Genomic DNA, 15,365 nt, shown 5'->3' with positions numbered 1-15,365 from the left:
AAATATTTGCCTTGCAAAAAAGATACCAGATATAAGGTCAAAAGATGAACTGGGAAAAATATCAAATGTTCCAGAAAGGCAAAAAAGCTAATTTCCTTAATAAGGAATGCTTAGATGTCAATTTAAACAAAATATAATCCAATAAAACAGAGGCAGAAGGTATCAACAGAAAGTAAAAAAAAAAAAACAAAAAAAAAAACAGCTACTTAAAATTAGGGAAAGACATTCAAGTTTGCTTACAGTTTTTAAAAATGCAAATTTCAATGAAATGCCTTTACCCTATCTATTAGATTAGCAGAGATGAAACAGTGCAATGTTAACTGTGGAATAATAAATGTGGTGCAGCCACTTAGAGATGTACCCATTGGCCTCTACCACAATTAAGAATGCATGCCCTACAACATAATGATTCTACCATCAATTCATCCTGTAGAAAGACACCAGCTCTGTAAAATGCATCATGTGCCATATATAAAGTATTGTTAAGGATGTAGGCTCTTGAGTCAGAGTAGTTGGGCTCAAACCCTTCTTGACCATCTGACTCGTAACCAGTGGTAAATATCCTAACCTCTGTGGTTTCTCATCTGCAAAATGGCCATAATAAAATCTTCCTCATAAAGCCATCACTATGACTTAAGGAATGCGTGTATGTGTGAAGTGCTTAGAACTACACATATCAGCTGGTCTCAGGTCTTAGCTATGACATTTGTCATCATTAAAGCTATAGGATTATTGGGAATTGCAAGAGCCTAGGAAAGCCTGCCTGTAGGTGGGAAACCAAATAAATTATAACCCTTCTACACAATGGAAGTCTTGGCAGGCAAGTTGATTTATATGTACTGATAGAAGAAGAGCTCCAGGATCTATTGCCAAGTAGGAAGGAAAAATATGTGGACAACTGTATACAGTTATGCTCTCAACTGTGATGAATCATGAATGCATTTGTGTTTCTGAAAGGATAATCCTCATAGGAAAAGAAAAAAGGAAGAAGAGAAATCAGGAATGTATTTTCCAGAATGTTTGGAGTATTCGATCAAAAGATATAAAAGAGCTTGACTGTGTATCAGGCATCATTCCTGGAGCCTAAAATACAGCAGTAAAAAGCCAGCCCACATGGGATTATCTTCTACGGAGAAGATTGACAACCAAGCTTGGACCCCAATTCTATTGTTTGAGAATTATGAGACAGCAGCAATAAGGTAGAGTAAGGACTGGAGACATAGCAGGTAGGTGAGCTTTCATTAGGGAGTTACGATAAGGTCTTATTAGCAAAAGTAACTCTTGATAGTATCAAAGTAACTCTTGATATTAATTCTTGTTTAATCTGAAATGTGTTTTGTTTACCAACCCATAATAAATTCAACTCCATATTATCTTACCTCTGACTCAGACAGATCACTTAGAAAGTTCTACCACCTGGGTTGGTGCATTTGATGTGAACCATGACCCAAACCACAGTCCACATACAACCTTTCCAAGTGCTCAAGCTATTGTGTAAAATACATCCCAGCTGCAGCAATCCAGCCTGAACAGCAGCTCTGGGGGTGGAAAGCTTTTTCATTCATTTTTCTAACAGATAAGGAACCAGAGCAAAGGTGAAGCTTGAGTCATAGGGTCAAAGGGGCCCTGAACATGCATCTTTCGACATTACCTCCAAGTAGCTGAGAACAGAAGCTGGTGTTTGAACCTGACCTTTGAACCTATAGATTGTACCTTCCCAACCACTCACCAGTGCCTGGGCACTTAGGCCACCACCACATGTTAATCAGGTGATGAGGCACAGGTTTGCTCTCTTCACCCAGGGCCCTGGTTCCCAGCCTTCTCTGAAGCACACACATCCTGTGGGACAAGCATGTCCCCAGGCAGATGGGATAATGGCCTCCTTGTCATTTCTACAAAGACTCCACTTGCAGGCAGAGCAGGAAGACAGCAATACCAAAGGGAGCCCTGTTAAAACCCTAGCGGGTAGCTGAGCAGTAATTTCCATACCATGGAGAAATTCACTCTGATTGTTTAAATAATTAAAAGGAAAATTGAAAAGCTAAGTGATTAACCTCCCGCATCTCTCTCTTCTAGCCCAATTGCTAGGCTGAGCCCAACAGCTCCAATTTGTAAGACAGTGGCAGAGAAGGGGTGAGATTTAAGTTTGGGATGGTTCCCTGGCTGCAAGCAGACACTCCATAATGAATCATTCAGGAACTCAAGCACAGCCATGGGAGATCTCTCTATTGCTGAGTTGCACAGGAAAAGCGACAGGAACTAGAGCACAGGAGGGTTGTGAAAAATGAAGCCGGATGAGATCTTCCTTGGGTTTGGATCTCATCGAGGCGTCCTGTGATTCTGTGGACATCTCTGTGACAACAGGCCTCCCTGTGCTGTGAACACTTGAGCAGGGAGGGTGTCCTAGCTTCTGGATTCCAAGTCACCTAGCCTAAAGCCCAAGGTACAGTGGGAACCCATGGTCACTGCGTCACCTCCTCCTTTTGCTTACCACTGGCAAAAGTTCAGAGAAAGGCAACTAGGGAGGGGAGCGCATTAGAGGAAACTGGTTGCAGAACTCAATCCCACAAGGAACACAATGTGTCTCAGAGGGAGACACAGCTGAATCTCCCTCAGGAATGCCACAGACAGGGGCTTCACACCAGTAGGGTCTACACTAAGCTGCTCCACCTAAGTGAGGTCACTCACAATGCATGCACTTGGGCATGAGAGCACCTACTACGTGCCAGGCAGCATGCGCAGCTTAGAGAAAGCACACTTGGAGTCCCTAGTCTCACAGGAGATAATGTCAATTCCCAGGCAGTCACAATATTTGGAGATGAGTGCTCTGTGGGATGTACCTCAGTTTGTGCAGCCCTCGGTAGACTTGAGAAATATGTGTGTGACGAGGCATATGTACCTTCTGCCCTTTCAATGTACTTATGCAACAAGGCAAACAAATATCTTGCACTTATCTGTTCAGCACTGTGCCACGTGTTGAGGGACAGACAGAATATACAGCTCCTGACTCTGGGGGCTTCTGGATCTATCTTAACAGGAAATATACTTCCAGGATGGATCAGTGTGTGGGATGAGCTTATACGTTTGAAGAAGGGAGAGGTTAATGTAGGCGGGAGTAGATTAAGATAGCTGTATGGGATGCTAGAACCTCAAGGATGAGTGGTCCCCAACCTCCTGGCTTTATAGCCAACGGGCTCTTTTCCAGGCGCAATCAAAGATGATCATCACACCCATGTCAACCAGTGTCACTATCACCAAATCATTTTCCCAACTGTAGTCTGTGTCTTATCCACCTTTGTGGAGAGACCAGTCATCCCATTCAGTTGGTTGAACCAAGGTGGACAGGAAGGGAAGCACTCAGATGTGGCTAGAGGCATGAACGGAGGAAACATGGGAAATTTGGTGAAGAGTTATTTCTAATGGAGGTGGAGGGTCTGTCTTTAGTTGAAAGGGATAAAGAAAAAAAGGAGAAGCCCCCAAGAAGGATGAATGAATGAGACAGTATCTGAGGCCTGGTGAGGTCATTGTACCCTGGAGTCAGTTTGAATTGCAAACACCAAGACACTCGAGGGAGCCAAGTGTTGGCCAATTGAGCTGAGTGATATTTACTAATTCATCCCTGGTTAAGTCAAATACCCAGGGTCTCTCCACTCAGGCAATTAGCATAGGGGTGGAGCCACCCATGGGGTGATGACAGGAAGTGACAAGTCCCTCTGGCTTTCAGTTTGACACAACCTACCTTGATCCACCACTGTACTTCAAACCAACCACAGTCCAACAGCCCCACCCTGAGGAAAACCTTGTCCAGTTGAACACCCCCAAAGGGCATCTCAGACCTCTTGCTGACCAAGCAGATTATGAGAGATCCAAGGTAAGGAGATCCAGTATCACAGGTCCCCTGAATTTGATAAGAGGGTCTGTAAAAAGATAGGCTGAACAAAGTGCTAGGTCCCCGTCAGCTCTGCCAGGGTAAAGACTGAATGAGGCAAGAGGTTATAAAAGAGGCCTTTCGCCCTCGATTCTCTACAGAATCAGTCCAAATGCTAGTTGTGCCAGACCAATGGTCAAGAATCACTACTCAAAGTATAAGCAGTGAGTTTAGTGCAAATATTCTCTTTTCCAGAGGCAAACTGTCAAGGTCATCACCTCTCCAGATACCGGAGCAATAGCTCTATCACTTACCAGGTGTGTGAACATGGGGATAGTTACTTGATGTCACTGAGCATCAGTGTCCCTCAATGGTACATAGAGGGGATACGGTGTGTATAGTATCTGGTATATTATCAAGCACGTGGTTAGTCCTCAGTAAAGAGTAGCTTTCTTTTCCCTCTTCCATTTACCTTAACTGTCAAGTCCTTGTCAATATCAGATATTCTGTTATGAAGATGTTCTGGAAGTTAAGAGAAGAGCATGGTCATCACTCCACTTACATGCAAAGGTCTAAACAACTCCTCATTTCTATTTAAACAGAACACTTCTATTTGGAGGAGCCATGGCCTATCTCTGAGCCACGCCTTCCTCTCTTTCCTGCATCCTCCCACAAGCCACTCAAACCTCATGGCTCTTAGAATAGATCAACCCAAGAAGAACAAGAGATCCACGGTCAGCTCCGCCAAAGAGGGTTGACACTGTGGCCCGTAACTGCTGTATGTGGGTTGTCTGTCCTTCCAAATTCCCAAAACTCATTTATTCAACCATCAGGAATCAAGAACCCAGGAAGTGCCAGGCCTGTGCCAAGGGGAACAGCAAATGAGAGAGTCCATTTCTGATGACAGGGTGTGAGGTTACGGAAAGAAGAAACAGACCTGGACGCTTTTGCAGTGGAATATCTGGAGAACCCTAATGGCTGCCTGAGCGGCTGGAGCCAGCCTTGCTGATCAGGGTACGGCCAGGCCTATGAGACAGACATGGCAGGCATTGCATGCTAGGTTTCTAAAAAATCGCCAAGTCCTTGTTTGGGAACTCACCTGCCCAAAAGGGGGACTGTTTTCTTCCTCCCTCCCTCCATTTTTTTTCCTTCCTTCCTTTCTTTCTTTCTAATTTACATAACAACAACAACAAAATCAACCATTTTAAGGTGAACAGTTCAGTGGATTTAGTACATTCACACTCCGGGGCAACCACCAACTCATCTAGTTCCACAGAATCTTCATCACCCCAAAAGGAAACCCTGTACCAATAAGCGGTCACTCTCCATTCTCCATTCCTCCCTCCCTGCCCAGTCTACTTTCCGTCTCTATAGAATTAAGATGAGAAGATTTCAAAAGATTTATTTCTTCCAGTTTCTTATTCTTCAGCCTGTGCGTGAAACTAGACTCATTAGTAATCAAGGTGCAGATCATCTTTGGAACAAAATGAGCCAGAGTTCAAATTCCACCTCCAAATGAGCCAGAGTTCAAATTCCACCTCCAATTGAGCCAGAGTGTGAGTCTGTTTCTAAGCCCCATTTTTCTCACCTAGGACATAAAGTATCTACTTCACAGGACAGTATTGAAAATCAAAAGATAAAGACTCCATAGAACACTAAGTATGGTGCTGCCCATAGAAAATGTTGGATGAATGGTTGTTGTAATATTTATGGTTCTAGAAAATAAATATCAGCTTGAAACACTTAACAAATATGTGAATAAATGTGTCCAGACCACCACACATGAAAATTTTTTTAAAAAATTAAAATTGCTAGGAAATATGAAGGAAGGATAACCTTGTATGTGAGCAGATAAAGAGCAATGTTTTAGCATCAGTTTGCCTGTTACAGTTTGATAACTTGCTTGTATGTGACCTTAGGGAAGTTGCTTCATCTCTCTGAACCATTTTACTTTTTTAACCATAAATATGGCTAAACAATCCATCTCAAAACATTGCCTGTATGTGTACCTACTGTGTACCTGTGACTCCACTGCATGTATAGTATTTAGGTAGAAAATGCTTTGCTGATATTGGAGGTGTCTTTGCCCTGGAAAATTATGATGTGATCTTGGAGAAGACTCTTTTTGGTCAGGACCTAGCCAAATGCTTGGCTAATACATTTGATTTGATCTGGATAATGTTCCTTTTCCTTTTAAAAATTGATCTGCATGTTTATCTGAGGCCTGCCTCCTCGGAATTTTGCTAGCAACCCTACCATCAGCACCTGACCACATACCAACCACTATCTAGGTACTATTCCTTTCACTATGCCAAGCCCAGAAGTGATACTCAAATACCTGTCACTGAGAGGGGACCCACCACAGAGTGACTCCATGCTAGAATATAGAGGGAGGGATCAAGCAAAATCAATTATTTCACTTTTATTTGTTAATACTAAATTAGCCTTTTATTATTTTATTTTATTTTTCATTATATGTTATACTTTATTTTCTTTCCTTTTTAACACTGTGCTTCTGTTTATAGAATACCAACCAGCTACACTTTGGAGTTTTCAGGTTGATAAACACAGAGGGTAACTAAGGTCTAACTGCAAAGCCCCTTCCTAATACTCACTCCCTGAAGATCCTTCCAGTTCATCTTAGGTCTAACCTGTGGTCCTACCCCTGAAAAGAAATCCAACTTCGTTCAGAAACTGCCATCAGTCTCTTCCATCTCAGTAGTCCCATTCATCGGCTCTGACCATGAGAGGGAGTCAAAGGCTGATGAAAAATGAGGGTGACCCCAGCCAGCCACAGGGGAGACATGCCTGATGCTCAGGCCCACTAAAAGAGGGGCAGGAGGAAGTCTCGTCCATGTCCCCGACTCCCCTTCCCCTCGCCCCTCCTGAAAACAGACGGCTTAAAGAGAGCATGATACGCACGTGGGACAGAGCAAGCCCGGAGCCCAAGCTGCTTTGCTGGAGTTGGGGGCCAGGATGCCCCTGCCACATGCTCCCAGGACCCCTTGCTGATCACACCCCTAGATGTCCCCCTTACCCTGTGAAGGGCTGAACGTCTTAGTGCTTCCAGCCAACGGGGCTTCCTGGGTCCAATTTCCTCCTGTCCTGTTCCCTCAGCCCTGGTTCCTCCAGGGACAGGGAGGCTTCAGAGCGTCCATGCAGGCAGGCAGCCTGGCTCAGAGCACCCCCAGGTCTGCCCTGTCCCGAGCCGTTCTGCGTGGGGCCATGGCCGGCTTTCTAACGTGCTCAGGACTTCACTTCCTGGTTTTTCTTTCACAACTGAAAGTGGAAGCGTTCTGAGCAGGAGGAGAGGAGCCGCCAAAGTTACCCTGGCTCGTCTTCAAAGCCTTTAACCCCAGCCCCTAAGGGCTGAAACTAAAGCCAGCTTGCATCAACACAATTCACCCTGTCCCCCGTGACTGTCTCTCAACTAAGACAGAAAAGCCAAATTAAAACGATTGGAGGTGCCCCCAGACGACAACGAGTGTCAGAGAGGCGGAGGTGACGTTGTCCCTGCTAAATTTGCAAGACAGAAAAGTCCAGCTCCGGGAATCTCCCACCGCAGATCCATCCCGAGACCTTGTCACCCCTTGCTCCAAGTTACCCCTCTCTCCAGACCCCAGAGTTGCTGGCCTCTGTCCCCAAAGCTGTTCCCACAAAACCAGCAAAATGAACAAGCAAGGCAAGGATGACGGGGGCAGGGAGCCACTCAGTTGACATGGTTCCTTTTCCTCTGTCACATCGGCTCAGCCTCTTGCACCTCCAAATTTAAGTGAAAAGTGCACTTGGCCACCTCTCTGACTCCCCAGTATTACCAGGATGTATAGCAGTCTCCTTTGATTTGCTTAAGGCTGTGGTAGCAGAGCTGCCATCCCCAGATGTGGGAGCAGAAATAAGCTCTCCTATCCCTTCCCACCTGCTCACCCCACGGGACCTTACAGACACTGCAGAATTAAGCAGCATTTTCCCAGCCTTGATCCTTCCAGGAAGGCTCACAGGAAGTTCAGTGGGAGCCTGCTCTACACTAAATCTAGATTAGAATTTTTTTACTCTCAACAGAGCGGAGTTTCTTAAAGCCCCAGATGAAAAATCCAGGGTGCTCCGTGCTACGATCTCAGAGAATATAAGGTCTGGCCCCTTGGCCTCGCAGGAACCCCTTTTGGACAGGGGAGAAAGTTGAAAGACAGTCTGCTGGCATTTTGTCTTGGAGGAATATTTGGCCTTAAGTTTCAGGAGCTCAGATTCCTCCAGAGGAGTGCAGTGGATAGCAGAGTGAATGTCAATCCTCAGTCACTAATACCACTGAGCTCCTCTCCAGGCCTGTCTTCCTTTACCATCCAGAGGCAGGACTCAGGGTCAGCAGAAGAAAAAGCCTTATTAAAAAAACAAAACTGATTTCCTCCAAAATGGAATGCTCAAGTTCAGAAAGGTCTGTGTTTCTCCAAAGTCTCATCAGCACTGTGTTCCTAGCCAATCCTCTGTACACAGGAGTGATACTCTTGAGATTCCAGAGAAGAAAGTTTTGACAACACACAAGAATTCTGCATTGTAGAGCAGGCTACAGAGACAGATTGATGAGGATTCAAGTCCAAGCCACACCACCTCCTGGCTGTGTGGCCCAGGCTGTGCCACCTCACTACGCAGAAATGTTTAATCTGCCTATGAAATGGGGATGGCACCATCGACCTTACAGGCTACTTATTTTACCATCTTTAGGATGGTCCCTGTACTTAATAGAATGTCTGCAAAGATTCCCTTCTCTTTCTCCCTTCCAAATGAGAATCTCTAACATCAGCAGTTGGGCGAATAGCCCTTCTACTCAGGCAGGGACAGAAATTTCTGAATGGAAGATGAAGAAACCCACATCCTGGTTTTGTCTTTAACCTCTAAAGGCTTTAATTCTGTTTTAGTGCACTTACTGGAATTAATGTTTCCTTCCAATTCTTTCTGCTGCTCGCATGATGTCTCTGCCCCTTTCTAATTGATTTTTATTTCTTTGCTTTCCACACAAGTCAGCAGAGATGACTACTCAACTGAATGTAATTTCACATGATACAAGAGTCTTACACTGAGAATGGACACATGTCTCATCTTCTTCCCCCAAATCCCCTGCAGCCTCACTAGAGACATAAAACAGAGCAGGTAGGATTGTTCCAGCTTACCTTGTAGGAATACTCTCCCTTCCCGGGTCCAGGAAATGCTCCCAATCACAGCTGGCTGTCTTGGTTCAGCACCACATTCAGCCGCCCCTTCCCTTTCCACGGCTCCAGGGACTGGGTCACATCTGAAGCCACCGTATCCTGTCCTGAGAGTGTCCAACAAGCTCCCTGGAACCTTTGAACCTGTTGCAACAGAGGTCCAAAGGTAGAAGTTACCTGTTCAAACACTCGTCGTAACTTCTGACAGAAGTGCAGAATTTGGCAAACGGTTAAAACAAGGAATTGTTATGCAATGGACTTAAGAGGAAAAAAAAAAAAAAGAAGAAGAAGAAGATGACAGCCTTCAGCTCAGAAAGCTAAAGTTGAACAAGACATACCTTTTGCAAAGCCCATACTCTGGGGGAAGAGGAGGATGTGAACAAGGCTTTGCATTTGCTTTTCTGGTACAATCTTTGGGAATGAGATAGGAAGAGGAAGGTCTAGATCACAAGAGGAAAAAAGTACTCCTTGAGTTTAGGGTAAGAGAAAATAGAGAAGCCACTTGAATTGGCTCCAGCTATACCATTAAGATTCAGACTATTAAGATTCAGACTGAGCCGAGGTCTGCATTTGGAGATCAGCCTTTTCCTAGAGGGACTAGTGTCCTCTGCAGGATGAGAACATCTGCGAGACAACCAAATAAGCTGAGTCAGTCTGAAGTCTCTTGCGAAGACTGGGAGACAAGTTTCAGTGTGAGAGCACAGAATCGTGGGCACAGCCTGTACCAACCATGGCCTAGCAATGCCACTGGATGAAGTGGCATAGCTGTCACCTCATGCTGCAGTTTATCCTTTTTCCTTTTTCCATGTGGAAGTCACTAGTCACTAGTCTCAATTTCAAAGTCATTAAGATCACAAGGCATCCATACAAAACAGAAACACCGCCTGGAGATGAAATAAATCCTGCAGACCATGTGCACCCTCTCTTATACAGGTGGTCAGTGAGGTCTTTTCAGGTGCAAGAAGTCACTGAAATCACACAACCAGGTAGTAGTCAACCCAGTCCCTGATGAGGGGCTACAACCACTGAGGTGCCTTTGTCCCTCTATGGTGCTGCCCTGTTGATCACTGTACATCTAACCCCCTGCAGGCCTCCAAAGCCTGAGCACTCTTTGTGTACCAGGCCTGCAGAAATTCGGAGCGTGCTGCATTAGGTTTCCTCTTACTATCTTTGGTCAGGTGGCCAATATCTATGTCAGAAGACAATACCACTTCCTGTGAACTCCTTCAAGGAGTGACTAGCATATGAACACAAAGGTCTTAGGCCAGATTATTCAGCTCTCCAGTGCATTACTGTCAAAGGTCACCCCAGACCCTCGTACCAAAAAGGAAAGGGCTTCTAAGAAGTGACTGAAGACAATGAAATTCTATGGGCACTGGGGGCCTGAGCACCACTGGATTGGACTGTTGCCAGGTTGTGTAAAGTCACGACCCCCAGACACTTTCTGGCACCATATTTTCTAGAGAGCAAGATGCACCAAGCCAGTGGATCCCAAACTGCAGTGAGTGTCACAGTGCCCTGGAGGGCTTGTTACAACAAAGTTTGCTAGGCTGGTGCCAGTTTCTGGTTCAGCAGGTTTGAGTCAGGGCCTGAGAATATGCATTTTGAACAATGCCAGGTAAGAGGGTATTGTTATTCTGGGGGCCACACTGGGTCCCCACCAGGAGCATCATTGTTCCACGCTGCTACTCTGCCTTAAATGGGCCCAACTACTGAAATGTCAAAGGGGATTGTGTTTGAGGTAGACTTGGCTATGGTGACCCTGTAGTTGGGAGGACAACTTGACATTCAGTGGAACTTATTATATGCTGAAGGAGAGAGGTGCTATTGAGACCAGCCGGCAGGCTGAGTCCCAGAGTAATGATTTGGCACCAGAAAGAAGCACCGTCATTCACTGACCTGTTTCTCCTCTACATAAATATAAACCAAAGCCATATAGTATCACAACTAGGTGTGTATGGGTGTCAGGCATGTCACTTGACCTAACAGTCTTCACCTCATTCTTAAGGGTACCCAAGACTCCTAAAAGGAGGTGAAGCAGTTGGCTGCAATGCTGCACTGACAGTGAGAGAGGCGAGTCCCGAGCCCAGGTCTGCAGCGCCCAGCAGGCTGTGCCTCGGTTCCATAAGCCATTGTGTCCTGCAGCACTTCTCTTCAAAAGCCACGTATTCCATCACACTTCTTTGCAACATGCTTGGTTCCTCCCTCCTTTCCCCCAATTATATATATTTAGAATCCAATAATTTTTTTAAATTCCCTTTCAATTTGAGCATTCTATAACCTCTAAAAAGTGCAAGCCTCCTTTTTCTTAGGTCATTTGCAAGTGATGTGCCTGAGGTGTGAGGTGTCTGACCAACGGCCTCCATTCTGACACCCTCCTACAGTAAGCTGCTTGGAAAGGCAGTACACCCTCTCCCCCTTGAGCCACATTCCATACACAATAGTTCCAGAATACTAGAGGCTCACATTCCAGAGTCTTGTAACATAGCCTGGAGGTAGCCAAGATACCTCTTGGGATAGGGGCTGGCAGCTCTTTAGAATCAAAACAAAAAAACAAACAAACAAACAAACAAAAAAACAAAACAAAACAGGTTTCCTATAGGTTTTGAAAGCAGGGAAAGACAGACAATATAAGCAAGCTGACTTACATACACCATACAGCTCCTTCCAGTTTATTAAACTCTTCCAGACTCTCAGCACACCTGTGAGGTGTTAGTGGGGACAATACCTTCAACAGCCAAACCTTCAGTGGCTGGTGGGAGCCAGGCCCTGAGAAAAGTATCACACTCAATCAGATGGTGGTTACAGATTGTGAAAATGGGAAAGAAGAAGCCCAGTGAGGTTCTGTCACTCTTTGGAGATCCTATAACTTGGTAATGGGGTGATGGTGGTGGTAAGGGTGGTAGGGTCAAGGATAATTTCTTGATAATTCCAGGCTATTTTGGAAAGGCAAGTGATTTTTATCTTGTTCCCCCCTAAGTGACATTCTTTTTTTTTTTTTTGAGAGAGAGAGAGAGAGAATTTTTTAATATTTATTTTTTATTTTTCGGCAGACACGACATCTTTGTTTGTATGTGGTACTGAGGATCAAACCTGGGCCACACGCATGCCAGGCGAGCGCGCTACCGCTTGAGCCACATCCCCAGCCCCCCAAGTGACATTCTTCATGGAGTAGAGTTGTTACAGAGCAGGCTGGGAGAATAAATCCTAGTGTTATTTAAAGATTTTAGAGGCAAAAAACCACCAGATTTTAGAGTTTTAGAGGCAATTTGTAGACTCTAGAAAAGGCTGAACCAATGAGGTCATTATAAAGGAAAATGAAATTTCTCCTTAAGAATCCACTCTAGGAATCTAAAGGATTCACCTTAAACCTCTAGATTCTCTGCTTTAGAGTTTTTTCATTGGATTCAGATTACAGAACAACAAAAATGATGGGGATCATTTCAGGTGAAGACAGAAAAGAGAGCTGGGACAAGAAAAGGGAAAGCACAAGACATCACAGTAGCTGTGACATGGGGTGTGGGGGACACTGATTTAGGAAGGATTCAAGGATTCAAGGCTGTGTTGACGGCTGATCCAAGTCAGGCAGTGTGGCCCAAGAGGAAGGAGAAGCAGAGCCCTAAAATCTCTTCATGTTAACTCAGCAATGATGGATCAGAAAGAGAGGAGGTGAGATGGCCCTCCCTGGGGTTTGCTGAACATCAGTGCAGAGGTTATAACCACATGAAGTGGGCAAAAGTAACACTGCCGTGAACTGACCTTTAGCTTCCCACATGGCAGGGCTGACTCTGACACTTATCCTTCCACTGAGATATGGAAAGGAAGGAAGGGGCAAAGTTCCTTGAACTCTCTCTCAACAAGGGTGCCATAATTGGCCATCAAAATTCCATCTTCTTCCTGGTTCTCTGATATTTCAAAAAGCTAATGGCATTCAAAGTACAGCTTCATGAGAATCAAAGGTTCTCATGCCAGGTCCTCTGAAGGCTTTCTAGATGATCGTGACAGTGAGACCTTACCATAATGGTGGCATCCCTGTGCCAAGAGACTTGTCTGTAATATCTCATTTAATCTCACAGCAACCCTAGGGACAATTTATTGCTGCTCTTTGGAAAAAGATGACAGACTTTTCTTGGAAGAAGAGGCCAAGGAATTGCCCAAGGTACAGGCTAACAGTTGGCAGTCTCGGGGTCAGATATTGAGCTCAGGTAGTCTCGGGTCCAGAGTCCAAGCACAAATCCATGATTAAGCACCCTCTACTCCATGACCTCCTTGAGATCGTGGGTATTTATGTATGCATTTGTCTTTAGAGTTTTCATTTGTCTCTTCAAGAAAATTAAAACTGCTTGCTCTAAGGAATAAGGGTCCAATACTAGCCATATGAACCCAATGCCAAAGGTGGAACAATAGCAGCCTTCCCTCTCCTTTGAAGAATCCCCCTCATTAGAAAGGTTTCCCATTGTCCTGGGCAGCCTTCCCACATAAAATCCTTGCTTCACCCAACTGGAGGGGCCAATGCACCACATGTTCTAGCTAAGAAATCTCTCCATTCCCAGGTCTTTCTTCTTAGTAGTGCCTACAGCTCCATTGTTGGCAACCATGAACTATGGGAGTTTCACAGAGCTCAAGGGGGAAGCTGACTCCACAGCTCAGTTCTGCAGCTGCTCTTTTCTCTCACTCACTGACAGTGATAGCGCAGGTATGCATGTTCTTGAGCTACTCTTACTCATTCTCTGTGGGAAGGAAGTGTTACCCAAGCATATGCACTTAGTTTACAAGAATGATATTTGCACAGATTGCAATAAAACGTTTCCCCCAACCTCAGCCACACACCTCTGCTTTCCCAACGTGCATATGTGTGGACACACACACACACACACACACACACAGCAAATGCCTTGCAGTCTTAGAGCTGAGCCATGGCACATGGGTGGACCAAAAGATACTGATCTACTTTCACATCAAGGGTGGCTAGGTGAATTCATGGACAGTCTCATCTAAGGTTTTCATTATGTCATGTGATATTATAATTCTCAGTGTCTTGGAGTGAACAAGATTGGAATATATGACACAGATGACTTGTTCCATTATCAGTAAGAGCTTCCCAAGGGCAATATCCAGCAATCCTGCATCTGGGTATGTATCTAAAGGAAATGAAATCAGCATGCAGAGGAGACATCATCTCCACTCCTCTGCTTTGCAACATTATTCACAAGAGCCAAGATATGGCCGCAACCTAAGTGTCCATCACCAAACAAATGGATAAGAACATGTGCTGCAGATATGCAATGGAATACTATTTGGCCATAAGAACAAAATCCTGTCATTTGTGACAACACAGATGAACTGGGAGGACATCGTATTAACTGAAAATAAGCCAGGCACAGAAAGATCAACTGCAGGACCTCATTTATATGTACAATTTTAAAACGTTGAGCAGGGAGCAGAGGAGGGGAGATGTTGGTCCAAAGACACACAGCTAGACGAGAGAGAGAAGTGCAAGAGATCTATCGTATAGCATGGTGACTACAGCTTATGACGACATACTGTACTTCTGATAAATGCACAATGGATGCCAATTGTTCCCATCACCAAAGTGGTAACTATGTGAGTTAATGCATTTGTTAGTGGATTGAACTATTCTACAATGTATACACGTTTTAAAACACCAGGTTGGACAGGATAATGCATAGAATTTTATCTGTGAATCAAACTAGAAGAATCAGATGGAAAGTGTAAAGGTCTCAAGAGAAGCATCAAGCTAATTCAATTCTCAGAACCTTCAACAGCCCCCATAGGAAACTTCAGTATTGCCAGGGATTCAAAGCAGCTCAGAGAGTGAAGATTTAGATCTGCATGATACAGTACCATTACCACTAGCCACATATGGCTCCTGAGCACTTGAAATGAGGCAAGACTGAATCGAGATGTGTTTAAGTGCAAAATACCAAATCTTGGAGTCTCAGTGGAAAAAATTAACATAAAAACTCAATTTGAAAAAAAATTGATTACAGATTGAGACAATAATTAGGATATAGTAGGTAGTAATCCCATTGCTCCTTTTACTCTTTTAAATGCATCCGCCAGAAAGTTTTCTATTTTTGTTTGGGCAATGATGATTTGGAAGACAAGAGTCCTTTGATTTATAGAATATAAATGCAAGGTAGTATTTCCCAGTGGAGTGACAAGCATATTATAGCTGCCCCAGGTAAATTTTTTCTTTCCAGTGACCAGCCAGAGCTTATCATCCTACCTGATGTTTCACAGATTTATATATATATATATATATATATATATATATA

The 15,365-nt window shown here is 44.4% G+C and overlaps 1 protein-coding gene across 7 annotated transcripts in view; it reads right to left on the bottom strand.

Annotated features, from left to right (window-relative positions):
* Acsl5 (acyl-CoA synthetase long chain family member 5) overlaps positions 1 to 9,194 on the bottom strand; it is a 41,095-nt gene extending 31,901 nt beyond the window's left edge. For 2 of the 7 annotated variants that reach the window (XM_015494797.2, XM_015494799.2), the window contains exon 1: positions 6,906 to 7,134. The gene's annotated coding sequence lies outside the window, so the exon portion shown is untranslated. Of the gene's footprint in view, positions 1 to 6,905; positions 7,135 to 9,030 lie in introns of those variants that run through there. The other 5 variants (XM_015494793.2, XM_015494798.2, XM_048807331.1 and 2 more) reach the window with 5 other exon arrangements.
* Between the last annotated feature and the right edge of the window lie 6,171 nt (positions 9,195 to 15,365).

Source organism: Marmota marmota, unplaced genomic scaffold (genome assembly GCF_001458135.2).
Source record: "Marmota marmota marmota unplaced genomic scaffold, marMar, whole genome shotgun sequence".
NCBI lineage: Eukaryota > Metazoa > Chordata > Mammalia > Rodentia > Sciuridae > Marmota > Marmota marmota.
The sequence above is the reverse complement of the archived record's forward strand: the minus strand, read 5'-3'. Positions and strand labels throughout refer to the sequence as shown.